The 23,747-nt window shown below is 52.0% G+C and overlaps 17 non-coding genes and 19 pseudogenes across 17 annotated transcripts; all 36 read left to right on the forward strand.

Moving 5' to 3' along the window:
• The first annotated feature begins 498 nt into the window (after positions 1 to 498).
• LOC138218264 (5S ribosomal RNA) lies at positions 499 to 617 on the forward strand (annotated as a pseudogene).
• A 537-nt stretch (positions 618 to 1,154) lies between these two features.
• LOC138216666 (5S ribosomal RNA) lies at positions 1,155 to 1,273 on the forward strand. Its single transcript, XR_011180378.1, has one exon. It is a non-coding gene; the product is annotated as a 5S ribosomal RNA (ribosomal RNA).
• A 537-nt stretch (positions 1,274 to 1,810) lies between these two features.
• On the forward strand, positions 1,811 to 1,929 carry LOC138216278 (5S ribosomal RNA). The gene has a single exon (XR_011179989.1). It is a non-coding gene; the product is annotated as a 5S ribosomal RNA (ribosomal RNA).
• Positions 1,930 to 2,466: 537 nt separating this feature from the next.
• Positions 2,467 to 2,585, forward strand: LOC138245420 (5S ribosomal RNA). The gene has a single exon (XR_011194030.1). It is a non-coding gene; the product is annotated as a 5S ribosomal RNA (ribosomal RNA).
• Positions 2,586 to 3,122: 537 nt separating this feature from the next.
• On the forward strand, positions 3,123 to 3,241 carry LOC138216806 (5S ribosomal RNA). Its single transcript, XR_011180518.1, has one exon. It is a non-coding gene; the product is annotated as a 5S ribosomal RNA (ribosomal RNA).
• A 536-nt stretch (positions 3,242 to 3,777) lies between these two features.
• On the forward strand, positions 3,778 to 3,896 carry LOC138218910 (5S ribosomal RNA; annotated as a pseudogene).
• A 537-nt stretch (positions 3,897 to 4,433) lies between these two features.
• On the forward strand, positions 4,434 to 4,552 carry LOC138218731 (5S ribosomal RNA; annotated as a pseudogene).
• A 536-nt stretch (positions 4,553 to 5,088) lies between these two features.
• On the forward strand, positions 5,089 to 5,207 carry LOC138217737 (5S ribosomal RNA; annotated as a pseudogene).
• Positions 5,208 to 5,744: 537 nt separating this feature from the next.
• LOC138218015 (5S ribosomal RNA) lies at positions 5,745 to 5,863 on the forward strand (annotated as a pseudogene).
• A 537-nt stretch (positions 5,864 to 6,400) lies between these two features.
• Positions 6,401 to 6,519, forward strand: LOC138218265 (5S ribosomal RNA; annotated as a pseudogene).
• A 537-nt stretch (positions 6,520 to 7,056) lies between these two features.
• LOC138216667 (5S ribosomal RNA) lies at positions 7,057 to 7,175 on the forward strand. The gene has a single exon (XR_011180379.1). It is a non-coding gene; the product is annotated as a 5S ribosomal RNA (ribosomal RNA).
• Positions 7,176 to 7,712: 537 nt separating this feature from the next.
• Positions 7,713 to 7,831, forward strand: LOC138218266 (5S ribosomal RNA; annotated as a pseudogene).
• A 537-nt stretch (positions 7,832 to 8,368) lies between these two features.
• LOC138216457 (5S ribosomal RNA) lies at positions 8,369 to 8,487 on the forward strand. The gene has a single exon (XR_011180169.1). It is a non-coding gene; the product is annotated as a 5S ribosomal RNA (ribosomal RNA).
• A 537-nt stretch (positions 8,488 to 9,024) lies between these two features.
• On the forward strand, positions 9,025 to 9,143 carry LOC138216279 (5S ribosomal RNA). The gene has a single exon (XR_011179990.1). It is a non-coding gene; the product is annotated as a 5S ribosomal RNA (ribosomal RNA).
• A 537-nt stretch (positions 9,144 to 9,680) lies between these two features.
• Positions 9,681 to 9,799, forward strand: LOC138217493 (5S ribosomal RNA). Its single transcript, XR_011181205.1, has one exon. It is a non-coding gene; the product is annotated as a 5S ribosomal RNA (ribosomal RNA).
• A 537-nt stretch (positions 9,800 to 10,336) lies between these two features.
• Positions 10,337 to 10,455, forward strand: LOC138216807 (5S ribosomal RNA). The gene has a single exon (XR_011180519.1). It is a non-coding gene; the product is annotated as a 5S ribosomal RNA (ribosomal RNA).
• Positions 10,456 to 10,991: 536 nt separating this feature from the next.
• LOC138218911 (5S ribosomal RNA) lies at positions 10,992 to 11,110 on the forward strand (annotated as a pseudogene).
• Positions 11,111 to 11,647: 537 nt separating this feature from the next.
• LOC138245421 (5S ribosomal RNA) lies at positions 11,648 to 11,766 on the forward strand. Its single transcript, XR_011194031.1, has one exon. It is a non-coding gene; the product is annotated as a 5S ribosomal RNA (ribosomal RNA).
• Positions 11,767 to 12,303: 537 nt separating this feature from the next.
• On the forward strand, positions 12,304 to 12,422 carry LOC138216809 (5S ribosomal RNA). Its single transcript, XR_011180521.1, has one exon. It is a non-coding gene; the product is annotated as a 5S ribosomal RNA (ribosomal RNA).
• A 536-nt stretch (positions 12,423 to 12,958) lies between these two features.
• Positions 12,959 to 13,077, forward strand: LOC138218912 (5S ribosomal RNA; annotated as a pseudogene).
• A 537-nt stretch (positions 13,078 to 13,614) lies between these two features.
• Positions 13,615 to 13,733, forward strand: LOC138218732 (5S ribosomal RNA; annotated as a pseudogene).
• A 536-nt stretch (positions 13,734 to 14,269) lies between these two features.
• On the forward strand, positions 14,270 to 14,388 carry LOC138217739 (5S ribosomal RNA; annotated as a pseudogene).
• A 535-nt stretch (positions 14,389 to 14,923) lies between these two features.
• On the forward strand, positions 14,924 to 15,042 carry LOC138217576 (5S ribosomal RNA). The gene has a single exon (XR_011181288.1). It is a non-coding gene; the product is annotated as a 5S ribosomal RNA (ribosomal RNA).
• A 537-nt stretch (positions 15,043 to 15,579) lies between these two features.
• LOC138244052 (5S ribosomal RNA) lies at positions 15,580 to 15,698 on the forward strand. The gene has a single exon (XR_011192666.1). It is a non-coding gene; the product is annotated as a 5S ribosomal RNA (ribosomal RNA).
• A 537-nt stretch (positions 15,699 to 16,235) lies between these two features.
• On the forward strand, positions 16,236 to 16,353 carry LOC138218948 (5S ribosomal RNA; annotated as a pseudogene).
• Positions 16,354 to 16,890: 537 nt separating this feature from the next.
• On the forward strand, positions 16,891 to 17,009 carry LOC138218150 (5S ribosomal RNA; annotated as a pseudogene).
• Positions 17,010 to 17,546: 537 nt separating this feature from the next.
• LOC138219143 (5S ribosomal RNA) lies at positions 17,547 to 17,655 on the forward strand (annotated as a pseudogene).
• Positions 17,656 to 18,191: 536 nt separating this feature from the next.
• LOC138245151 (5S ribosomal RNA) lies at positions 18,192 to 18,310 on the forward strand. Its single transcript, XR_011193765.1, has one exon. It is a non-coding gene; the product is annotated as a 5S ribosomal RNA (ribosomal RNA).
• A 537-nt stretch (positions 18,311 to 18,847) lies between these two features.
• On the forward strand, positions 18,848 to 18,966 carry LOC138217963 (5S ribosomal RNA; annotated as a pseudogene).
• Positions 18,967 to 19,503: 537 nt separating this feature from the next.
• LOC138217594 (5S ribosomal RNA) lies at positions 19,504 to 19,622 on the forward strand. Its single transcript, XR_011181306.1, has one exon. It is a non-coding gene; the product is annotated as a 5S ribosomal RNA (ribosomal RNA).
• Positions 19,623 to 20,159: 537 nt separating this feature from the next.
• On the forward strand, positions 20,160 to 20,278 carry LOC138216705 (5S ribosomal RNA). The gene has a single exon (XR_011180417.1). It is a non-coding gene; the product is annotated as a 5S ribosomal RNA (ribosomal RNA).
• Positions 20,279 to 20,815: 537 nt separating this feature from the next.
• On the forward strand, positions 20,816 to 20,934 carry LOC138245422 (5S ribosomal RNA). Its single transcript, XR_011194032.1, has one exon. It is a non-coding gene; the product is annotated as a 5S ribosomal RNA (ribosomal RNA).
• Positions 20,935 to 21,471: 537 nt separating this feature from the next.
• Positions 21,472 to 21,590, forward strand: LOC138217996 (5S ribosomal RNA; annotated as a pseudogene).
• Positions 21,591 to 22,126: 536 nt separating this feature from the next.
• Positions 22,127 to 22,245, forward strand: LOC138218914 (5S ribosomal RNA; annotated as a pseudogene).
• A 537-nt stretch (positions 22,246 to 22,782) lies between these two features.
• On the forward strand, positions 22,783 to 22,901 carry LOC138218733 (5S ribosomal RNA; annotated as a pseudogene).
• A 536-nt stretch (positions 22,902 to 23,437) lies between these two features.
• Positions 23,438 to 23,556, forward strand: LOC138217740 (5S ribosomal RNA; annotated as a pseudogene).
• The last annotated feature ends 191 nt before the right edge of the window (positions 23,557 to 23,747 follow it).

Below are 23,747 nucleotides of genomic sequence, written 5' to 3' on the forward strand. Positions count from 1 at the left end.
ATTCCCCTGTTCACACGTGCAGTGCGGCTTGTCCGTGTGTTTATTTGTCAGCTTTGGCGAGACACGGGTGCTTGTGTATTAGCGTGAGCGTTTTTTATTCTGATCAGGAACAGTTTTACAAGTCCGCAAAGTATCGAGGAAAGGTTTATCGCCAGCTGAAAAGAGACACAGCGCTTCGGCTGTGGAGACTTGTTCGGCTGGCGTTCGGAGAGTCGCGTTTTTCAGAATTGTATTGAGATCGTTTTCCACAGAGCTCAGATGTCAAAGCACAGCAGCAGCTCTCCACAGCGATCCTCTATAGCGCCCTTTCTCCCGAAACTCCGTCCTCATTGGAAGGAAGCAAGAGTGAAAGGCTGAAGTGAAATAGAGCGGGGACGAAGGCAGTGAAGAGAGAGAACGTGGGAAGAAGAGAAAAACGCAAGTGAAAAAAAGCAGCGTCGTAAAAGAGGTGACGGAGCTGTCCTCTCAATAAGAAGGGTGCCAGCGAGCCTTGCTCTCGCTTACGGCCACACCCCCTTGAGCACACCTGATCTCGTCTGATCTTGGAAGCTAAACAGGGATGGGCCTGGTTAGTACTTGGATGGGAGACGGCCTGGGAATGCCAGGTGCTGTAAGCTTTTAAGCGAAGGAGGCGCCCTATCCCCGCTCGCTCGCTCATTCCCCTGTTCACACGTGCAGTGCGGCTTGTCCGTCTGTTTATTTGTCAGCTTTGGCGAGACACAGGTGCTTGTGTATTAGCGTGAGCGTTTTTTATTCTGATCAGGAACAGTTTTACAAGTCCGCAAAGGATCGAAGAAAGGTTTATCGCCAGCTGAAAAGAGACACAGCGCTTCGGCTGTGGAGACTTGTTCGGCTGGCGTTCGGAGAGTCGCGTTTTTCAGAATTGTATTGAGATCGTTTTCCACAGAGCTCAGATGTCAAAGCACAGCAGCAGCTCTCCACAGCGATCCTCTATAGCGCCCTTTCTCCCGCAGCTCCGTCCTCATTGGAAGGAAGCAAGAGTGAAAGGCTGAAGTGAAATAGAGCGGGGACGAAGGCAGTGAAGAGAGAGAACGTGGGAAGAAGAGAAAAACGCAAGGGAAAAAAAGCAGCGTCGTAAAAGAGGTGACGGAGCTGTCCTCTCAATAAGAAGGGTGCCAGCGAGCCTTGCTCTCGCTTACGGCCACACCCCCTTGAGCACGCCTGATCTCGTCTGATTTCGGAAGCTAAACAGGGATGGGCCTGGTTAGTACTTGGATGGGAGACCGCCTGGGAATACCAGGTGCTGTAAGCTTTTAAGCGCAGGAGGCGCCCTATCCCCGCTCGCTCGCTCATTCCCCTGTTCACACGTGCAGAGCGGCTTGTCCGTCTGTTTATTTGTCAGCTTTGGCGAGACACGGGTGCTTGTGTATTAGCGTGAGCGTTTTTTATTCTGATCAGGAACAGTTTTACAAGTCCGCAAAGGATCGAAGAAAGGTTTATCGCCAGCTGAAAAGAGACACAGCGCTTCGGCTGTGGAGACTTGTTCGGCTGGCGTTCGGAGAGTCGCGTTTTTCAGAATTGTATTGAGATCGTTTTCCACAGAACTCAGATGTCAAAGCACAGCAGCAGCTCTCCACAGCGATCCTCTATAGCGCCCTTTCTCCCGCAGCTCCGTCCTCATTGGAAGGAAGCAAGAGTGAAAGGCTGAAGTGAAATAGAGCGGGGACGAAGGCAGTGAAGAGAGAGAACGTGGGAAGAAGAGAAAAACGCAAGGGAAAAAAAGCAGCGTCGTAAAAGAGGTGACGGAGCTGTCCTCTCAATAAGAAGGGTGCCAGCGAGCCTTGCTCTTGCTTACGGCCACACCCCCTTGAGCACGCCTGATTTCGTCTGATCTCGGAAGCTAAACAGGGATGGGCCTGGTTAGTACTTGGATGGGAGACCGCCTGGGAATACCAGGTGCTGTAAGCTTTTAAGCGCAGGAGGCGCCCTATCCCCGCTCGCTCGCTCATTCCCCTGTTCACACGTGCAGTGCGGCTTGTCCGTCTGTTTATTTGTCAGCGTTGGAGAGACGCGGGTGCTTGTGTATTAGCGTGAGCGTTTTTTATTCTGATCAGGAACAGTTTAACAAATCCGCAAAGGATCGAGGAAAGGTTTATCGCCAGCTGAAAAGAGACACAGCGCTTCGGCTGTGGAGACTTGTTCGGCTGGCGTTCGGAGAGTCGCGTTTTTCAGAATTGTATTGAGATCGTTTTCAACAGAGCTCAGATGTCAAAGCACAGCAGCAGCTCTCCACAGCGATCCTCTATAGCGCCCTTTCTCACGCAGCTCCGTCCTCATTGGAAGGAAGCAAGAGTGAAAGGCTGAAGTGAAATAGAGCGGGGATGAAGGCAGTGAAGAGAGAGAACGTGGGAAGAAGAGAAAAACGCAAGGGAAAAAAAGCAGCGTTGTAAAAGAGGTGATGGAGCTGTCCTCTCAATAAGAAGGGTGCCAGCGAGCATTGCTCTTGCTTGCGGCCACACCCCCTTGAGCACGCCTGATCTCGTCTGATCTCGGAAGCTAAACAGGGATGGGCCTGGTTAGTACTTGGATGGGAGACCGCCTGGGAATACCAGGTGCTGTAAGCTTTTAAGCGCAGGAGGCGCCCTATCCCCGCTCGCTCGCTCATTCCCCTGTTCACACGTGCAGTGCGGCTTGTCCGTCTGTTTATTTGTCAGCTTTGGCGAGACGCGGGTGCTTGTGTATTAGCGTGAGCGTTTTTTATTCTGATCATGAACAGTTTTACAAGTCCGCAAAGGATCGAGGAAAGGTTTATCGCCAGCTGAAAAGAGACACAGCGCTTCGGCTGTGGAGACTTGTTCGGCTGGCGTTCGGAGAGTCGCGTTTTTCAGAATTGTATTGAGATCGTTTTCCACAGAGCTCAGATGTCAAAGCACAGCAGCAGCTCTCCACAGCGATCCTCTATAGCGCCCTTTCTCCCGCAGCTCCGTCCTCATTGGAAGGAAGCAAGAGTGAAAGGCTGAAGTGAAATAGAGCGGGGACGAAGGCAGTGAAGAGAGAGAACGTGGGAAGAAGAGAAAAACGCAAGGGAAAAAAAGCAGCGTCGTAAAAGAGGTGACGGAGCTGTCCTCTCAATAAGAAGGGTGCCAGCGAGCCTTGCTCTCGCTTACAGCCACACCCCCTTGAGCACGCCTGATCTCGTCTGATTTCGGAAGCTAAACAGGGATGGGCCTGGTTAGTACTTGGATGGGAGACCGCCTGGGAATACCAGGTGCTGTAAGCTTTTAAGCGCAGGAGGCGCCCTATCCCCGCTCGCTCGCTCATTCCCCTGTTCACACGTGCAGTGCGGCTTGTCCGTCTGTTTATTTGTCAGCTTTGGCGAGACACGGGTGCTTGTGTATTAGCGTGAGCGTTTTTTATTCTGATCAGGAACAGTTTAACAAGTCCGCAAAGGATCGAGGAAAGGTTTATCGCCAGCTGAAAAGAGACACAGCGCTTCGGCTGTGGAGACTTGTTCGGCTGGCGTTCGGAGAGTCGCGTTTTTCAGAATTGTATTGAGATCGTTTTCAACAGAGCTCAGATGTCAAAGCACAGCAGCAGCTCTCCACAGCGATCCTCTATAGCGCCCTTTCTCCCGCAGCTCCGTCCTCATTGGAAGGAAGCAAGAGTGAAAGGCTGAAGTGAAATAGAGCGGGGACGAAGGCAGTGAAGAGAGAGAACGTGGAAAGAAGAGAAAAACGCAAGGGAAAAAAGCAGCATCGTAAAAGAGGTGACGGAGCTGTACTCTCAATAAGAAGGGTGCCAGCGAGCCTTGCTCTCGCTTACGGCCACACCCCCTTGAGCATGCCTGATCTCGTCTGATCTTGGAAGCTAAACAGGGATGGGCCTGGTTAGTACTTGGATGGGAGACGGCCTGGGAATACCAGATGCTGTAAGCTTTTAAGCGCAGGAGGCGCCCTATCCCCGCTCGCTGGCTCATTCCCCTCTTCACACGTGCAGTGCGGCTTGTCCGTCTGTTTATTTGTCAGCTTTGGCGAGACACGGGTGCTTGTGTATTAGCGTGAGCGTTTTTTATTCTGATCAGGAACAGTTTAACAAATCCGCAAAGGATCGAGGAAAGGTTTATCGCCAGCTGAAAAGAGACACAGCGCTTCGGCTGTGGAGACTTGTTCGGCTGGCGTTCGGAGAGTCGCGTTTTTCAGAATTGTATTGAGATCGTTTTCAACAGAGCTCAGATGTCAAAGCACAGCAGCAGCTCTCCACAGCGATCCTCTATAGCGCCCTTTCTCACGCAGCTCCGTCCTCATTGGAAGGAAGCAAGAGTGAAAGGCTGAAGTGAAATAGAGCGGGGATGAAGGCAGTGAAGAGAGAGAACGTGGGAAGAAGAGAAAAACGCAAGGGAAAAAAAGCAGCGTTGTAAAAGAGGTGATGGAGCTGTCCTCTCAATAAGAAGGGTGCCAGCGAGCCTTGCTCTTGCTTGCGGCCACACCCCCTTGAGCACGCCTGATCTTGTCTGATCTCGGAAGCTAAATAGGGATGGGCCTGGTTAGTACTTGGATGGGAGACCGCCTGGGAATACCAGATGCTGTAAGCTTTTAAGCGCAGGAGGCGCCCTATCCCCGCTCGCTCGCTCATTCCCCTGTTCACACGTGCAGTGCGGCTTGTCCATCTATTTATTTGTCAGCTTTGGCGAGACACGGGTGCTTGTGTATTAGCGTGAGCGTTTTTTATTCTGATCAGGAACAGTTTTACAAGTCCGCAAAGGATCGAGGAAAGGTTTATCGCCAGCTGAAAAGAGACACAGCGCTTCGGCTGTGGAGACTTGTTCGGCTGGCGTTCGGAGAGTCGCGTTTTTCAGAATTGTATTGAGATCGTTTTCCACAGAGCTCAGATGTCAAAGCACAGCAGCAGCTCTCCACAGCGATCCTCTATAGCGCCCTTTCTCCCGCAGCTCCGTCCTCATTGGAAGGAAGCAAGAGTTAAAGGCTGAAGTGAAATAGAGCGGGGACGAAGGCAGTGAAGAGAGAGAACGTGGAAAGAAGAGAAAAACGCAAGGGAAAAAAGCAGCATCGTAAAAGAGGTGACGGAGCTGTACTCTCAATAAGAAGGGTGCCAGCGAGCCTTGCCCTCGCTTACGGCCACACCCCCTTGAGCATGCCTGATCTCGTCTGATCTTGGAAGCTAAACAGGGATGGGCCTGGTTAGTACTTGGATGGGAGACCGCCTGGGAATACCCGGTGCTGTAAGCTTTTAAGCGCAGGAGGCGCCCTATCCCCGCTCGCTCGCTCATTCCCCTGTTCACACGTGCAGTGCGGCTTGTCCGTCTGTTTATTTGTCAGCTTTGGCGAGACACGGGTGCTTGTGTATTAGCGTGAGCGTTTTTTTTTCTGATCAGGAACAGTTTTACAAGTCCGCAAAGGATCGAGGAAAGGTTTATCGCCAGCTGAAAAGAGACACAGCGCTTCGGCTGTGGAGACTTGTTCGGCTGGCATTCGGAGAGTCGCGTTTTTCAGAATTGTATTGAGATCGTTTTCCACAGAGCTCAGATGTCAAAGCACAGCAGCAGCTCTCCACAGCGATCCTCTATAGCGCCCTTTCTCCCGCAGCTCCGTCCTCATTGGAAGGAAGCAAGAGTGAAAGGCTGAAGTGAAATAGAGCGGGGACGAAGGCAGTGAAGAGAGAGAACGTGGGAAGAAGAGAAAAACGCAAGGGAAAAAAAGCAGCGTCGTAAAAGAGGTGACGGAGCTGTCCTCTCAATAAGAAGGGTGCCAGCGAGCCTTGCTCTCGCTTACGCCCATACCCCCTTGAGCACGACTGATCTCGTCTGATCTCGGAAGCTAAACAGGGATGGGCCTGGTTAGTACTTGGATGGGAGACCACCTGGGAGTACCAGGTGCTGTAAGCTTTTAAGCGCAGGAGGCGCCCTATCCCCGCTCGCTCGCTCATTCCCCTGTTCACACGTGCAGTGCGGCTTGTCCGTGTGTTTATTTGTCAGCTTTGGCGAGACACGGGTGCTTGTGTATTAGCGTGAGCGTTTTTTATTCTGATCAGGAACAGTTTTACAAGTCCGCAAAGTATCGAGGAAAGGTTTATCGCCAGCTGAAAAGAGACACAGCGCTTCGGCTGTGGAGACTTGTTCGGCTGGCGTTCGGAGAGTCGCGTTTTTCAGAATTGTATTGAGATCGTTTTCCACAGAGCTCAGATGTCAAAGCACAGCAGCAGCTCTCCACAGCGATCCTCTATAGCGCCCTTTCTCCCGAAACTCCGTCCTCATTGGAAGGAAGCAAGAGTGAAAGGCTGAAGTGAAATAGAGCGGGGACGAAGGCAGTGAAGAGAGAGAACGTGGGAAGAAGAGAAAAACGCAAGTGAAAAAAAGCAGCGTCGTAAAAGAGGTGACGGAGCTGTCCTCTCAATAAGAAGGGTGCCAGCGAGCCTTGCTCTCGCTTACGGCCACACCCCCTTGAGCACACCTGATCTCGTCTGATCTTGGAAGCTAAACAGGGATGGGCCTGGTTAGTACTTGGATGGGAGACGGCCTGGGAATGCCAGGTGCTGTAAGCTTTTAAGCGAAGGAGGCGCCCTATCCCCGCTCGCTCGCTCATTCCCCTGTTCACACGTGCAGTGCGGCTTGTCCGTCTGTTTATTTGTCAGCTTTGGCGAGACACAGGTGCTTGTGTATTAGCGTGAGCGTTTTTTATTCTGATCAGGAACAGTTTTACAAGTCCGCAAAGGATCGAAGAAAGGTTTATCGCCAGCTGAAAAGAGACACAGCGCTTCGGCTGTGGAGACTTGTTCGGCTGGCGTTCGGAGAGTCGCGTTTTTCAGAATTGTATTGAGATCGTTTTCCACAGAGCTCAGATGTCAAAGCACAGCAGCAGCTCTCCACAGCGATCCTCTATAGCGCCCTTTCTCCCGCAGCTCCGTCCTCATTGGAAGGAAGCAAGAGTGAAAGGCTGAAGTGAAATAGAGCGGGGACGAAGGCAGTGAAGAGAGAGAACGTGGGAAGAAGAGAAAAACGCAAGGGAAAAAAAGCAGCGTCGTAAAAGAGGTGACGGAGCTGTCCTCTCAATAAGAAGGGTGCCAGCGAGCCTTGCTCTCGCTTACGGCCACACCCCCTTGAGCACGCCTGATCTCGTCTGATTTCGGAAGCTAAACAGGGATGGGCCTGGTTAGTACTTGGATGGGAGACCGCCTGGGAATACCAGGTGCTGTAAGCTTTTAAGCGCAGGAGGCGCCCTATCCCCGCTCGCTCGCTCATTCCCCTGTTCACACGTGCAGAGCGGCTTGTCCGTCTGTTTATTTGTCAGCTTTGGCGAGACACGGGTGCTTGTGTATTAGCGTGAGCGTTTTTTATTCTGATCAGGAACAGTTTTACAAGTCCGCAAAGGATCGAAGAAAGGTTTATCGCCAGCTGAAAAGAGACACAGCGCTTCGGCTGTGGAGACTTGTTCGGCTGGCGTTCGGAGAGTCGCGTTTTTCAGAATTGTATTGAGATCGTTTTCAACAGAGCTCAGATGTCAAAGCACAGCAGCAGCTCTCCACAGCGATCCTCTATAGCGCCCTTTCTCCCGCAGCTCCGTCCTCATTGGAAGGAAGCAAGAGTGAAAGGCTGAAGTGAAATAGAGCGGGGATGAAGGCAGTGAAGAGAGAGAACGTGGGAAGAAGAGAAAAACGCAAGTGAAAAAAAGCAGCGTCGTAAAAGAGGTGACGGAGCTGTCCTCTCAATAAGAAGGGTGCCAACGAGCCTTGCTCTCGCTTACGGCCACACCCCCTTGAGCACACCTGATCTCGTCTGATCTTGGAAGCTAAACAGGGATGGGCCTGGTTAGTACTTGGATGGGAGACGGCCTGGGAATGCCAGGTGCTGTAAGCTTTTAAGCGAAGGAGGCGCCCTATCCCCGCTCGCTCGCTCATTCCCCTGTTCACACGTGCAGTGCGGCTTGTCCGTCTGTTTATTTGTCAGCTTTGGCGAGACACGGGTGCTTGTGTATTAGCGTGAGCGTTTTTTATTCTGATCAGGAACAGTTTTACAAGTCCGCAAAGGATCGAAGAAAGGTTTATCGCCAGCTGAAAAGAGACACAGCGCTTCGGCTGTGGAGACTTGTTCGGCTGGCGTTCGGAGAGTCGCGTTTTTCAGAATTGTATTGAGATCGTTTTCCACAGAGCTCAGATGTCAAAGCACAGCAGCAGCTCTCCACAGCGATCCTCTATAGCGCCCTTTCTCCCGCAGCTCCGTCCTCATTGGAAGGAAGCAAGAGTGAAAGGCTGAAGTGAAATAGAGCGGGGACGAAGGCAGTGAAGAGAGAGAACGTGGGAAGAAGAGAAAAACGCAAGGGAAAAAAAGCAGCGTCGTAAAAGAGGTGACGGAGCTGTCCTCTCAATAAGAAGGGTGCCAGCGAGCCTTGCTCTCGCTTACGGCCACACCCCCTTGAGCACACCTGATCTCGTCTGATCTCGGAAGCTAAGCAGGGATGGGCCTGGTTAGTACTTGGATGGGAGACCGCCTGGGAATACCAGGTGCTGTAAGCTTTTAAGCGCAGGAGGCGCCCTATCCCCGCTCGCTTGCTCATTCCCCTGTTCACACGTGCAGTGCGGCTTGTCCGTCTGTTTATTTGTCAGCTTTGGCGAGACACGGGTGCTTGTGTATTAGCGTGAGCGTTTTTTATTCTGATCAGGAACAGTTTTACAAGTCCGCAAAGGATCGAAGAAAGGTTTATCGCCAGCTGAAAAGAGACACAGCGCTTCGGCTGTGGAGACTTGTTCGGCTGGCGTTCGGAGAGTCGCGTTTTTCAGAATTGTATTGAGATCGTTTTCCACAGAACTCAGATGTCAAAGCACAGCAGCAGCTCTCCACAGCGATCCTCTATAGCGCCCTTTCTCCCGCAGCTCCGTCCTCATTGGAAGGAAGCAAGAGTGAAAGGCTGAAGTGAAATAGAGCGGGGACGAAGGCAGTGAAGAGAGAGAACGTGGGAAGAAGAGAAAAACGCAAGGGAAAAAAAGCAGCGTCGTAAAAGAGGTGACGGAGCTGTCCTCTCAATAAGAAGGGTGCCAGCGAGCCTTGCTCTTGCTTACGGCCACACCCCCTTGAGCACGCCTGATTTCGTCTGATCTCGGAAGCTAAACAGGGATGGGCCTGGTTAGTACTTGGATGGGAGACCGCCTGGGAATACCAGGTGCTGTAAGCTTTTAAGCGCAGGAGGCGCCCTATCCCCGCTCGCTCGCTCATTCCCCTGTTCACACGTGCAGTGCGGCTTGTCCGTCTGTTTATTTGTCAGCGTTGGCGAGACGCGGGTGCTTGTGTATTAGCGTGAGCGTTTTTTATTCTGATCATGAACAGTTTAACAAGTCCGCAAAGGATCGAGGAAAGGTTTATCGCCAGCTGAAAAGAGACACAGCGCTTCGGCTGTGGAGACTTGTTCGGCTGGCGTTCGGAGGGTCGCGTTTTTCAGAATTGTATTGAGATCGTTTTCCACAGAGCTCAGATGTCAAAGCACAGCAGCAGCTCTCCACAGCGATCCTCTATAGCGCCCTTTCTCCCGCAGCTCCGTCCTCATTGGAAGGAAGCAAGAGTGAAAGGCTGAAGTGAAATAGAGCGGGGACGAAGGCAGTGAAGAGAGAGAACGTGGGAAGAAGAGAAAAACGCAAGGGAAAAAGAGCAGCGTCGTAAAAGAGGTGACGGAGCTGTCCTCTCAATAAGAAGGGTGCCAGCGAGCCTTGCTCTCGCTTACGGCCACAACCCCTTGAGCACGCCTGATCTCGTCTGATCTCGGAAGCTAAACAGGGATGGGCCTGGTTAGTACTTGGATGGGAGACCGCCTGGGAATACCAGGTGCTGTAAGCTTTTAAGCGCAGGAGGCGCCCTATCCCCGCTCGCTCGCTCATTCCCCTGTTCACACGTGCAGTGCGGCTTGTCCGTCTGTTTATTTGTCAGCTTTGGCGAGACGCGGGTGCTTGTGTATTAGCGTGAGCGTTTTTTATTCTGATCATGAACAGTTTTACAAGTCCGCAAAGGATCGAGGAAAGGTTTATCGCCAGCTGAAAAGAGACACAGCGCTTCGGCTGTGGAGACTTGTTCGGCTGGCGTTCGGAGAGTCGCGTTTTTCAGAATTGTATTGAGATCGTTTTCCACAGAGCTCAGATGTCAAAGCACAGCAGCAGCTCTCCACAGCGATCCTCTATAGCGCCCTTTCTCCCGCAGCTCCGTCCTCATTGGAAGGAAGCAAGAGTGAAAGGCTGAAGTGAAATAGAGCGGGGACGAAGGCAGTGAAGAGAGAGAACGTGGGAAGAAGAGAAAAACGCAAGGGAAAAAAAGCAGCGTCGTAAAAGAGGTGACGGAGCTGTCCTCTCAATAAGAAGGGTGCCAGCGAGCCTTGCTCTCGCTTACAGCCACACCCCCTTGAGCACGCCTGATCTCGTCTGATTTCGGAAGCTAAACAGGGATGGGCCTGGTTAGTACTTGGATGGGAGACCGCCTGGGAATACCAGGTGCTGTAAGCTTTTAAGCGCAGGAGGCGCCCTATCCCCGCTCGCTCGCTCATTCCCCTGTTCACACGTGCAGTGCGGCTTGTCCGTCTGTTTATTTGTCAGCTTTGGCGAGACACGGGTGCTTGTGTATTAGCGTGAGCGTTTTTTATTCTGATCAGGAACAGTTTAACAAGTCCGCAAAGGATCGAGGAAAGGTTTATCGCCAGCTGAAAAGAGACACAGCGCTTCGGCTGTGGAGACTTGTTCGGCTGGCGTTCGGAGAGTCGCGTTTTTCAGAATTGTATTGAGATCGTTTTCAACAGAGCTCAGATGTCAAAGCACAGCAGCAGCTCTCCACAGCGATCCTCTATAGCGCCCTTTCTCCCGCAGCTCCGTCCTCATTGGAAGGAAGCAAGAGTGAAAGGCTGAAGTGAAATAGAGCGGGGACGAAGGCAGTGAAGAGAGAGAACGTGGAAAGAAGAGAAAAACGCAAGGGAAAAAAGCAGCATCGTAAAAGAGGTGACGGAGCTGTACTCTCAATAAGAAGGGTGCCAGCGAGCCTTGCTCTCGCTTACGGCCACACCCCCTTGAGCATGCCTGATCTCGTCTGATCTTGGAAGCTAAACAGGGATGGGCCTGGTTAGTACTTGGATGGGAGACGGCCTGGGAATACCAGATGCTGTAAGCTTTTAAGCGCAGGAGGCGCCCTATCCCCGCTCGCTGGCTCATTCCCCTCTTCACACGTGCAGTGCGGCTTGTCCGTCTGTTTATTTGTCAGCTTTGGCGAGACACGGGTGCTTGTGTATTAGCGTGAGCGTTTTTTATTCTGATCAGGAACAGTTTAACAAATCCGCAAAGGATCGAGGAAAGGTTTATCGCCAGCTGAAAAGAGACACAGCGCTTCGGCTGTGGAGACTTGTTCGGCTGGCGTTCGGAGAGTCGCGTTTTTCAGAATTGTATTGAGATCGTTTTCAACAGAGCTCAGATGTCAAAGCACAGCAGCAGCTCTCCACAGCGATCCTCTATAGCGCCCTTTCTCACGCAGCTCCGTCCTCATTGGAAGGAAGCAAGAGTGAAAGGCTGAAGTGAAATAGAGCGGGGATGAAGGCAGTGAAGAGAGAGAACGTGGGAAGAAGAGAAAAACGCAAGGGAAAAAAAGCAGCGTTGTAAAAGAGGTGATGGAGCTGTCCTCTCAATAAGAAGGGTGCCAGCGAGCCTTGCTCTTGCTTGCGGCCACACCCCCTTGAGCACGCCTGATCTCGTCTGATCTCGGAAGCTAAACAGGGATGGGCCTGGTTAGTACTTGGATGGGAGACCGCCTGGGAATACCAGGTGCTGTAAGCTTTTAAGCGCAGGAGGCGCCCTATCCCCGCTCGCTCGCTCATTCCCCTGTTCACACGTGCAGTGCGGCTTGTCCGTCTGTTTATTTGTCAGCTTTGGCGAGACGCGGGTGCTTGTGTATTAGCGTGAGCGTTTTTTATTCTGATCATGAACAGTTTTACAAGTCCGCAAAGGATCGAGGAAAGGTTTATCGCCAGCTGAAAAGAGACACAGCGCTTCGGCTGTGGAGACTTGTTCGGCTGGCGTTCGGAGAGTCGCGTTTTTCAGAATTGTATTGAGATCGTTTTCCACAGAGCTCAGATGTCAAAGCACAGCAGCAGCTCTCCACAGCGATCCTCTATAGCGCCCTTTCTCCCGCAGCTCCGTCCTCATTGGAAGGAAGCAAGAGTGAAAGGCTGAAGTGAAATAGAGCGGGGACGAAGGCAGTGAAGAGAGAGAACGTGGGAAGAAGAGAAAAACGCAAGGGAAAAAAAGCAGCGTCGTAAAAGAGGTGACGGAGCTGTCCTCTCAATAAGAAGGGTGCCAGCGAGCCTTGCTCTCGCTTACAGCCACACCCCCTTGAGCACGCCTGATCTCGTCTGATTTCGGAAGCTAAACAGGGATGGGCCTGGTTAGTACTTGGATGGGAGACCGCCTGGGAATACCAGGTGCTGTAAGCTTTTAAGCGCAGGAGGCGCCCTATCCCCGCTCGCTCGCTCATTCCCCTGTTCACACGTGCAGTGCGGCTTGTCCGTCTGTTTATTTGTCAGCTTTGGCGAGACACGGGTGCTTGTGTATTAGCGTGAGCGTTTTTTATTCTGATCAGGAACAGTTTAACAAGTCCGCAAAGGATCGAGGAAAGGTTTATCGCCAGCTGAAAAGAGACACAGCGCTTCGGCTGTGGAGACTTGTTCGGCTGGCGTTCGGAGAGTCGCGTTTTTCAGAATTGTGTTGAGATCGTTTTCAACAGAGCTCAGATGTCAAAGCACAGCAGCAGCTCTCCACAGCGATCCTCTATAGCGCCCTTTCTCCCGCAGCTCCGTCCTCATTGGAAGGAAGCAAGAGTGAAAGGCTGAAGTGAAATAGAGCGGGGACGAAGGCAGTGAAGAGAGAGAACGTGGAAAGAAGAGAAAAACGCAAGGGAAAAAAGCAGCATCGTAAAAGAGGTGACGGAGCTGTACTCTCAATAAGAAGGGTGCCAGCGAGCCTTGCTCTCGCTTACGGCCACACCCCCTTGAGCATGCCTGATCTCGTCTGATCTTGGAAGCTAAACAGGGATGGGCCTGGTTAGTACTTGGATGGGAGACGGCCTGGGAATACCAGATGCTGTAAGCTTTTAAGCGCAGGAGGCGCCCTATCCCCGCTCGCTGGCTCATTCCCCTCTTCACACGTGCAGTGCGGCTTGTCCGTCTGTTTATTTGTCAGCTTTGGCGAGACACGGGTGCTTGTGTATTAGCGTGAGCGTTTTTTATTCTGATCAGGAACAGTTTAACAAATCCGCAAAGGATCGAGGAAAGGTTTATCGCCAGCTGAAAAGAGACACAGCGCTTCGGCTGTGGAGACTTGTTCGGCTGGCGTTCGGAGAGTCGCGTTTTTCAGAATTGTATTGAGATCGTTTTCAACAGAGCTCAGATGTCAAAGCACAGCAGCAGCTCTCCACAGCGATCCTCTATAGCGCCCTTTCTCACGCAGCTCCGTCCTCATTGGAAGGAAGCAAGAGTGAAAGGCTGAAGTGAAATAGAGCGGGGATGAAGGCAGTGAAGAGAGAGAACGTGGGAAGAAGAGAAAAACGCAAGGGAAAAAAAGCAGCGTTGTAAAAGAGGTGATGGAGCTGTCCTCTCAATAAGAAGGGTGCCAGCGAGCCTTGCTCTTGCTTGCGGCCACACCCCCTTGAGCACGCCTGATCTTGTCTGATCTCGGAAGCTAAATAGGGATGGGCCTGGTTAGTACTTGGATGGGAGACCGCCTGGGAATACCAGATGCTGTAAGCTTTTAAGCGCAGGAGGCGCCCTATCCCCGCTCGCTCGCTCATTCCCCTGTTCACACGTGCAGTGCGGCTTGTCCATCTATTTATTTGTCAGCTTTGGCGAGACACGGGTGCTTGTGTATTAGCGTGAGCGTTTTTTATTCTGATCAGGAACAGTTTTACAAGTCCGCAAAGGATCGAGGAAAGGTTTATCGCCAGCTGAAAAGAGACACAGCGCTTCGGCTGTGGAGACTTGTTCGGCTGGCGTTCGGAGAGTCGCGTTTTTCAGAATTGTATTGAGATCGTTTTCCACAGAGCTCAGATGTCAAAGCACAGCAGCAGCTCTCCACAGCGATCCTCTATAGCGCCCTTTCTCCCGCAGCTCCGTCCTCATTGGAAGGAAGCAAGAGTTAAAGGCTGAAGTGAAATAGAGCGGGGACGAAGGCAGTGAAGAGAGAGAACGTGGAAAGAAGAGAAAAACGCAAGGGAAAAAAGCAGCATCGTAAAAGAGGTGACGGAGCTGTACTCTCAATAAGAAGGGTGCCAGCGAGCCTTGCCCTCGCTTACGGCCACACCCCCTTGAGCATGCCTGATCTCGTCTGATCTTGGAAGCTAAACAGGGATGGGCCTGGTTAGTACTTGGATGGGAGACCGCCTGGGAATACCCGGTGCTGTAAGCTTTTAAGCGCAGGAGGCGCCCTATCCCCGCTCGCTCGCTCATTCCCGATCACACGTGCAGTGCGGCTTGTCCGTCTGTTTATTTGTCAGCTTTGGCGAGACACGGGTGCTTGTGTATTAGCGTGAGCGTTTTTTATTCTGATCATGAACAGTTTTACAAGTCCGCAAAGGATCGAGGAAAGGTTTATCGCCAGCTGAAAAGAGACACAGCGCTTCGGCTGTGGAGACTTGTTCGGCTGGCGTTCGGAGAGTCGCGTTTTTCAGAATTGTATTGAGATCGTTTTCCACAGAGCTCAGATGTCAAAGCACAGCAGCAGCTCTCCACAGCGATCCTCTATAGCGCCCTTTCTCCCGCAGCTCCGTCCTCATTGGAAGGAAGCAAGAGTGAAAGGCTGAAGTGAAATAGAGCGGGGACGAAGGCAGTGAAGAGAGAGAACGTGGGAAGAAGAGAAAAACGCAAGGGAAAAAAAGCAGCGTCGTAAAAGAGGTGACGGAGCTGTCCTCTCAATAAGAAGGGTGCCAGCGAGCCTTGCTCTCGCTTACGGCCACACCCCTTTGAGCACGCCTGATCTTGTCTGATCTCGGAAGCTAAACAGGGATGGGCCTGGTTAGTACTTGGATGGGAGACCGCCTGGGAATACCAGGTGCTGTAAGCTTTTAAGCGCAGGAGGCGCCCTATCCCCGCTCGCTCGCTCATTCCCCTGTTCACACGTGCAGTGCGGCTTGTCCGTCTGTTTATTTGTCAGCTTTGGCGAGACACGGGTGCTTGTGTATTAGCGTGAGCGTTTTTTATTCTGATCAGGAACAGTTTTACAAGTCCGCAAAGGATCGAGGAAAGGTTTATCGCCAGCTGAAAAGAGACACAGCGCTTCGGCTGTGGAGACTTGTTCGGCTGGCGTTCGGAGAGTCGCGTTTTTCAGAATTGTATTGAGATCGTTTACCACAGAGCTCAGATGTCAAAGCACAGCAGCAGCTCTCCACAGCGATCCTCTATAGCGCCCTTTCTCCCGCAGCTCCGTCCTCATTGGAAGGAAGCAAGAGTGAAAGGCTGAAGTGAAATAGAGCGGGGACGAAGGCAGTGAAGAGAGAGAACGTGGGAAGAAGAGAAAAACGCAAGGGAAAAAAAGCAGCGTCGTAAAAGAGGTGACGGAGCTGTCCTCTCAATAAGAAGGGTGCCAGCGAGCCTTGCTCTCGCTTACGGCCACACCCCCTTGAGCACGCCTGATCTCGTCTGATCTCGGAAGCTAAACAGGGATGGGCCTGGTTAGTACTTGGATGGGAGACCGCCTGGGAATACCAGGTGCTGTAAGCTTTTAAGCGCAGGAGGCGCCCTATCCCCGCTCGCTCGCTCATTCCCCTGTTCACACGTGCAGTGCGGCTTGTCCGTCTGTTTATTTGTCAGCTTTGGTCAGACACGGGTGCTTGTGTATTAGCGTGAGCGTTTTTTATTCTGATCAGGAACAGTTTTACAAGTCCGCAAAGGATCGAGGAAAGGTTTATCGCCAGCTGAAAAGAGACACAGCGCTTCGGCTGTGGAGACTTGTTAGGCTGGCGTTCGGAGAGTCGCGTTTTTCAGAATTGTATTGAGATCGTTTTCCACAGAGCTCAGATGTCAAAGCACAGCAGCAGCTCTCCACAGCGATCCTCTATAGCGCCCTTTCTCCCGCAGCTCCGTCCTCATTGGAAGGAAGCAAAAGTGAAAGGCTGAAGTGAAATAGAGCGGGGACGAAGGCAGTGAAGAGAGAGAACGTGGGAAGAAGAGAAAAACGCAAGGGAAAAAGAGCAGCGTCATAAAAGAGGTGACGGAGCTGTCCTCTCAATAAGAAGGGTGCCAGCGAGCCTTGCTCTCGCTTACGGCCACACCCCATTGAGCACGCCTGATCTCGTCTGATCTCGGAAGCTAAACAGGGATGGGCCTGGTTAGTACTTGGATGGAGACCGCCTGGGAGTACCATGTGCTGTAAGCTTTTAAGCGCAGGAGGCACCCTATCCCCGCTCGCTCGCTCATTCCCCTGTTCACACGTGCAGTGCGGCTTGTCCGTCTGTTTATTTGTCAGCTTTGGCGAGACACGGGTGCTTGTGTATTAGCGTGAGCGTTTTTTATTCTGATCAGGAACAGTTTTACAAGTCCGCAAAGGATCGAGGAAAGGTTTATCGCCAGCTGAAAAGAGACACAGCGCTTCGGCTGTGGAGACTTGTTCGGCTGGCGTTCGGAGAGTCGCGTTTTTCAGAATTGTATTGAGATCGCTTTCCACAGAGCTCAGATGTCAAAGCACAGCAGCAGCTCTCCACAGCGATCCTCTATAGCGCCCTTTCTCCCGCAGCTCCGTTATCATTGGAAGGAAGCAAGAGTGAAAGGCTGAAGTGAAATAGAGCGGGGACGAAGGCAGTGAAGAGAGAGAACGTGGGAAGAAGAGAAAAACGCAAGGGAAAAAAAGCAGCGTCGTAAAAGAGGTGACGGAGCTGTCCTCTAAATAAGAAGGGTGCCAGCGAACCTTGCTCTCGCTTACGGCCACACCCCCTTGAGCACGCCTGATCTCGTCTGATCTCGGAAGCTAAACAGGGATGGGCCTGGTTAGTACTTGGAATGGAGACCGCCTGGGAATACCAGGTGCTGTAAGCCTTTAAGCGCAGGAGGCGCCCTATCCCTGCTCGCTCGCTCATTCCCCTGTTCACACGTGCAGTGCGGCTTGTCCGTCTGTTTATTTGTCAGCTTTGTCGAGACGCGGGTGCTTGTGTATTACCGTGAGCGTTTTTTATTCTGATCAGGAACAGTTTTACAAGTCCGCAAAAGATCGAAGAAAGGTTTATCGCCAGCTGAAAAGAGACACAGCGCTTCGGCTGTGGAGACTTGTTCGGCTGGCGTTCGGAGAGTCGCTTTTTTCAGAATTGTATTGAGATCGTTTTCCACAGAGCTCAGATGTCAAAGCACAGCAGCAGCTCTCCACAGCGATCCTCTATAGCCCCCTTTCTCCCGCAGCTCCGTCCTCATTGGAAGGAAGCAAGAGTGAAAGGCTGAAGTGAAATAGAGCGGGGACGAAGGCAGTGAAGAGAGAGAACGTGGGAAGAAGAGAAAAACGCAAGGGAAAAAAAGCAGCGTCGTAAAAGAGGTGACGGAGCTGTCCTCTCAATAAGAAGGGTGCCAGCGAGCCTTGCTCTCGCTTATGCCCACACCCCCTTGAGCACGCCTGATCTCGGAAGCTAAACAGGGATGGGCCTGGTTAGTACTTGGATGGGAGACCGCCTGGGAATACCAGGTGCTGTAAGCTTTTAAGCGCAGGAGGCGCCCTATCCCCGCTCGCTCGCTCATTCCCCTGTTCACACGTGCAGTGCGGCTTGTCCGTCTGTTTATTTGTCAGCTTTGGCGAGACACGGGTGCTTGTGTATTAGCGTGAGCGTTTTTTATTCTGATCAGGAACAGTTTTACAAGTCCGCAAAGGATCGAGGAAAGGTTTATCGCCAGCTGAAAAGAGACACAGCGCTTCGGCTGTGGAGACTTGTTCGGCTGGCGTTCGGAGAGTCGCGTTTTTCAGAATTGTATTGAGATCGTTTTCCACAGAGCTCAGATGTCAAAGCACAGCAGCAGCTCTCCACAGCGATCCTCTATAGCGCCCTTTCTCCCGCAGCTCCGTCCTCATTGGAAGGAAGCAAGAGTGAAAGGCTGAAGTGAAATAGAGCGGGGACGAAGGCAGTGAAGAGAGAGAACGTGGGAAGAAGAGAAAAACGCAAGGGAAAAAAGCAGCGTCGTAAAAGAGGTGACGGAGCTGTCCTCTCAATAAGAAGGGTGCCAGCGAGCCTTGCTCTCGCTTATGGCCACACCCCCTTGAGCACGCCTGATCTCGTCTGATCTCGGAAGCTAAACAGGGATGGGCCTGGTTAGTACTTGGATGGGAGACCGCCTGGGAATACCAGGTGCTGTAAGCTTTTAAGCGCAGGAGGCGCCCTATCCCCGCTCGCTCGCTCATTCCCCTGTTCACACGTGCAGTGCGGCTTGTCCGTCTGTTTATTTGTCAGCTTTGGCGAGACACGGGTGCTTGTGTATTAGCGTGAGCGTTTTTTATTCTGATCAGGAACAGTTTTACAAGTCCGCAAAGGATCGAGGAATGGTTTATCGCCAGCTGAAAAGAGACACAGCGCTTCGGCTGTGGAGACTTGTTCGGCTGGCGTTCGGAGAGTCGCGTTTTTCAGAATTGTATTGAGATCGTTTTCCACAGAGCTCAGATGTCAAAGCACAGCAGCAGCTCTCCACAGCAATCCTCTATAGCGCCCTTTCTCCCGCAGCTCCGTCCTCATTGGAAGGAAGCAAGAGTGAAAGGCTGAAGTGAAATAGAGCAGGGACGAAGGCAGTGAAGAGAGAGAACGTGGGAAGAAGAGAAAAACGCAAGGGAAAAAATGCAGCGTCGTAAAAGAGGTGACGGAGCTGTCCTCTCAATAAGAAGGGTGCCAGCGAGCCTTGCTCTCGCTTATTGCCACACCCCCTTGAGCACGCCTGATCTCGTCTGATCTCGGAAGCTAAACAGGGATGGGCTTGGTTAGTACTTGGATGGGGGACCGCCTGGGAATACCAGGTGCTGTAAGCTTTTAAGCGCAGGAGGCGCCCTATCCCCGCTCGCTCGCTCATTCCCCTGTTCACACGTGCAGTGCGGCTTGTCCGTCTGTTTATTTTTCAGCTTTGGCGAGACACGGGTGCTTGTGTATTAGCGTGAGCGTTTTTTATTCTGATCAGGAACAGTTTTACAAGTCCGCAAAGGATCGAAGAAAGGTTTATCGCCAGCTGAAAAGAGACACAGCGCTTCGGCTGTGGAGACTTGTTCGGCTGGCGTTCGGAGAGTCGCGTTTTTCAGAATTGTATTGAGATCGTTTTCCACAGAACTCAGATGTCAAAGCACAGCAGCAGCTCTCCACAGCGATCCTCTATAGCGCCCTTTCTCCCGCAGCTCCGTCCTCATTGGAAGGAAGCAAGAGTGAAAGGCTGAAGTGAAATAGAGCGGGGACGAAGGCAGTGAAGAGAGAGAACGTGGAAAGAAGAGAAAAACGCAAGGGAAAAAAAGCAGCGTCGTAAAAGAGGTGACGGGGCTGTCCTCTCAATAAGAAGGGTGCCAGCGAGCCTTGCTCTCGCTTACGGCCACACCCCCTTGAGCACACCTGATCTCGTCTGATCTCGGAACCTAAACAGGGATGGGCCTGGTTAGTACTTGGATGGGAGACCGCCTGGGAATACCAGGTGCTGTAATCTTTTAAGCGCAGGAGGCGCCCTATCCCCGCTCGCTCGCTCATTCCCCTGTTCACACGTGCAGTGCGGCTTGTCCGTCTGTTTATTTGTCAGCTTTGGCGAGACACGGGTGCTTGTGTATTAGCGTGAGCGTTTTTTATTCTGATCAGGAACAGTTTTACAAGTCCGCAAAGGATCGAAGAAAGGTTTATCGCCAGCTGAAAAGAGACACAGCGCTTCGGCTGTGGAGACTTGTTCGGCTGGCGTTCGGAGAGTCGCGTTTTTCAGAATTGTATTGAGATCGTTTTCCACAGAACTCAGATGTCAAAGCACAGCAGCAGCTCTCCACAGCGATCCTCTATAGCGCCCTTTCTCCCGCAGCTCCGTCCTCATTGGAAGGAAGCAAGAGTGAAAGGCTGAAGTGAAATAGAGCGGGGACGAAGGCAGTGAAGAGAGAGAACGTGGAAAGAAGAGAAAAACGCAAGGGAAAAAAAGCAGCGTCGTAAAAGAGGTGACAGGGCTGTCCTCTCAATAAGAAGGGTGCCAGCGAGCCTTGCTCTCGCTTACGGCCACACCCCCTTGAGCACACCTGATCTCGTCTGATCTCGGAACCTAAACAGGGATGGGCCTGGTTAGTACTTGGATGGGAGACCGCCTGGGAATACCAGGTGCTGTAAGCTTTTAAGCGCAGGAGGCGCCCTATCCCCGCTCGCTCGCTCATTCCCCTGTTCACACGTGCAGTGCGGCTTGTCCGTCTGTTTATTTGTCAGCTTTGGCGAGACGCGGGTGCTTGTGTATTAGCGTGAGCGTTTTTTATTCTGATCATGAACAGTTTTACAAGTCCGCAAAGGATCGAGGAAAGGTTTATCGCCAGCTGAAAAGAGACACAGCGCTTCGGCTGTGGAGACTTGTTCGGCTGGCGTTCGGAGAGTCGCGTTTTTCAGAATTGTATTGAGATCGTTTTCCACAGAGCTCAGATGTCAAAGCACAGCAGCAGCTCTCCACAGCGATCCTCTATAGCGCCCTTTCTCCCGCAGCTCCGTCCTCATTGGAAGGAAGCAAGAGTGAAAGGCTGAAGTGAAATAGAGCGGGGACGAAGGCAGTGAAGAGAGAGAACGTGGGAAGAAGAGAAAAACGCAAGGGAAAAAAAGCAGCGTTGTAAAAGAGGTGATGGAGCTGTCCTCTCAATAAGAAGGGTGCCAGCGAGCCTTGCTCTTGCTTGCGGCCACACCCCCTTGAGCACGCCTGATCTCGTCTGATCTCGGAAGCTAAACAGGGATGGGCCTGGTTAGTACTTGGATGGGAGACCGCCTGGGAATACCAGGTGCTGTAAGCTTTTAAGCGCAGGAGGCGCCCTATCCCCGCTCGCTCGCTCATTCCCCTGTTCACACGTGCAGTGCGGCTTGTCCGTCTGTTTATTTGTCAGCTTTGGCGAGACGCGGGTGCTTGTGTATTAGCGTGAGCGTTTTTTATTCTGATCATGAACAGTTTTACAAGTCCGCAAAGGATCGAGGAAAGGTTTATCGCCAGCTGAAAAGAGACACAGCGCTTCGGCTGTGGAGACTTGTTCGGCTGGCGTTCGGAGAGTCGCGTTTTTCAGAATTGTATTGAGATCGTTTTCCACAGAGCTCAGATGTCAAAGCACAGCAGCAGCTCTCCACAGCGATCCTCTATAGCGCCCTTTCTCCCGCAGCTCCGTCCTCATTGGAAGGAAGCAAGAGTGAAAGGCTGAAGTGAAATAGAGCGGGGACGAAGGCAGTGAAGAGAGAGAACGTGGGAAGAAGAGAAAAACGCAAGGGAAAAAAAGCAGCGTCGTAAAAGAGGTGACGGAGCTGTCCTCTCAATAAGAAGGGTGCCAGCGAGCCTTGCTCTCGCTTACAGCCACACCCCCTTGAGCACGCCTGATCTCGTCTGATTTCGGAAGCTAAACAGGGATGGGCCTGGTTAGTACTTGGATGGGAGACCGCCTGGGAATACCAGGTGCTATAAGCTTTTAAGCGCAGGAGGCGCCCTATCCCCGCTCGCTCGCTCATTCCCCTGTTCACACGTGCAGTGCGGCTTGTCCGTCTGTTTATTTGTCAGCTTTGGCGAGACACGGGTGCTTGTGTATTAGCGTGAGCGTTTTTTATTCTGATCAGGAACAGTTTAACAAGTCCGCAAAGGATCGAGGAAAGGTTTATCGCCAGCTGAAAAGAGACACAGCGCTTCGGCTGTGGAGACTTGTTCGGCTGGCGTTCGGAGAGTCGCGTTTTTCAGAATTGTATTGAGATCGTTTTCAACAGAGCTCAGATGTCAAAGCACAGCAGCAGCTCTCCACAGCGATCCTCTATAGCGCCCTTTCTCCCGCAGCTCCGTCCTCATTGGAAGGAAGCAAGAGTGAAAGGCTGAAGTGAAATAGAGCGGGGACGAAGGCAGTGAAGAGAGAGAACGTGGAAAGAAGAGAAAAACGCAAGGGAAAAAAGCAGCATCGTAAAAGAGGTGACGGAGCTGTACTCTCAATAAGAAGGGTGCCAGCGAGCCTTGCTCTCGCTTACGGCCACACCCCCTTGAGCATGCCTGATCTCGTCTGATCTTGGAAGCTAAACAGGGATGGGCCTGGTTAGTACTTGGATGGGAGACGGCCTGGGAATACCAGATGCTGTAAGCTTTTAAGCGCAGGAGGCGCCCTATCCCCGCTCGCTGGCTCATTCCCCTCTTCACACGTGCAGTGCGGCTTGTCCGTCTGTTTATTTGTCAGCTTTGGCGAGACACGGGTGCTTGTGTATTAGCGTGAGCGTTTTTTATTCTGATCAGGAACAGTTTAACAAATCCGCAAAGGATCGAGGAAAGGTTTATCGCCAGCTGAAAAGAGACACAGCGCTTCGGCTGTGGAGACTTGTTCGGCTGGCGTTCGGAGAGTCGCGTTTTTCAGAATTGTATTGAGATCGTTTTCAACAGAGCTCAGATGTCAAAGCACAGCAGCAGCTCTCCACAGCGATCCTCTATAGCGCCCTTTCTCACGCAGCTCCGTCCTCATTGGAAGGAAGCAAGAGTGAAAGGCTGAAGTGAAATAGAGCGGGGATGAAGGCAGTGAAGAGAGAGAACGTGGGAAGAAGAGAAAAACGCAAGGGAAAAAAAGCAGCGTTGTAAAAGAGGTGATGGAGCTGTCCTCTCAATAAGAAGGGTGCCAGCGAGCCTTGCTCTTGCTTGCGGCCACACCCCCTTGAGCACGCCTGATCTTGTCTGATCTCGGAAGCTAAATAGGGATGGGCCTGGTTAGTACTTGGATGGGAGACCGCCTGGGAATACCAGATGCTGTAAGCTTTTAAGCGCAGGAGGCGCCCTATCCCCGCTCGCTCGCTCATTCCCCTGTTCACACGTGCAGTGCGGCTTGTCCATCTATTTATTTGTCAGCTTTGGCGAGACACGGGTGCTTGTGTATTAGCGTGAGCGTTTTTTATTCTGATCAGGAACAGTTTTACAAGTCCGCAAAGGATCGAGGAAAGGTTTATCGCCAGCTGAAAAGAGACACAGCGCTTCGGCTGTGGAGACTTGTTCGGCTGGCGTTCGGAGAGTCGCGTTTTTCAGAATTGTATTGAGATCGTTTTCCACAGAGCTCAGATGTCAAAGCACAGCAGCAGCTCTCCACAGCGATCCTCTATAGCGCCCTTTCTCCCGCAGCTCCGTCCTCATTGGAAGGAAGCAAGAGTTAAAGGCTGAAGTGAAATAGAGCGGGGACGAAGGCAGTGAAGAGAGAGAACGTGGAAAGAAGAGAAAAACGCAAGGGAAAAAAGCAGCATCGTAAAAGAGGTGACGGAGCTGTACTCTCAATAAGAAGGGTGCCAGCGAGCCTTGCCCTCGCTTACGGCCACACCCCCTTGAGCATGCCTGATCTCGTCTGATCTTGGAAGCTAAACAGGGATGGGCCTGGTTAGTACTTGGATGGGAGACCGCCTGGGAATACCCGGTGCTGTAAGCTTTTAAGCGCAGGAGGCGCCCTATCCCCGCTCGCTCGCTCATTCCCCTGTTCACACGTGCAGTGCGGCTTGTCCGTCTGTTTATTTGTCAGCTTTGGCGAGACACGGGTGCTTGTGTATTAGCGTGAGCGTTTTTTTTTCTGATCAGGAACAGTTTTACAAGTCCGCAAAGGATCGAGGAAAGGTTTATCGC

The sequence above is a fragment of the Lepisosteus oculatus genome, chromosome 14 (assembly GCF_040954835.1).
Source record: "Lepisosteus oculatus isolate fLepOcu1 chromosome 14, fLepOcu1.hap2, whole genome shotgun sequence".
Lineage (NCBI taxonomy): Eukaryota > Metazoa > Chordata > Actinopteri > Semionotiformes > Lepisosteidae > Lepisosteus > Lepisosteus oculatus.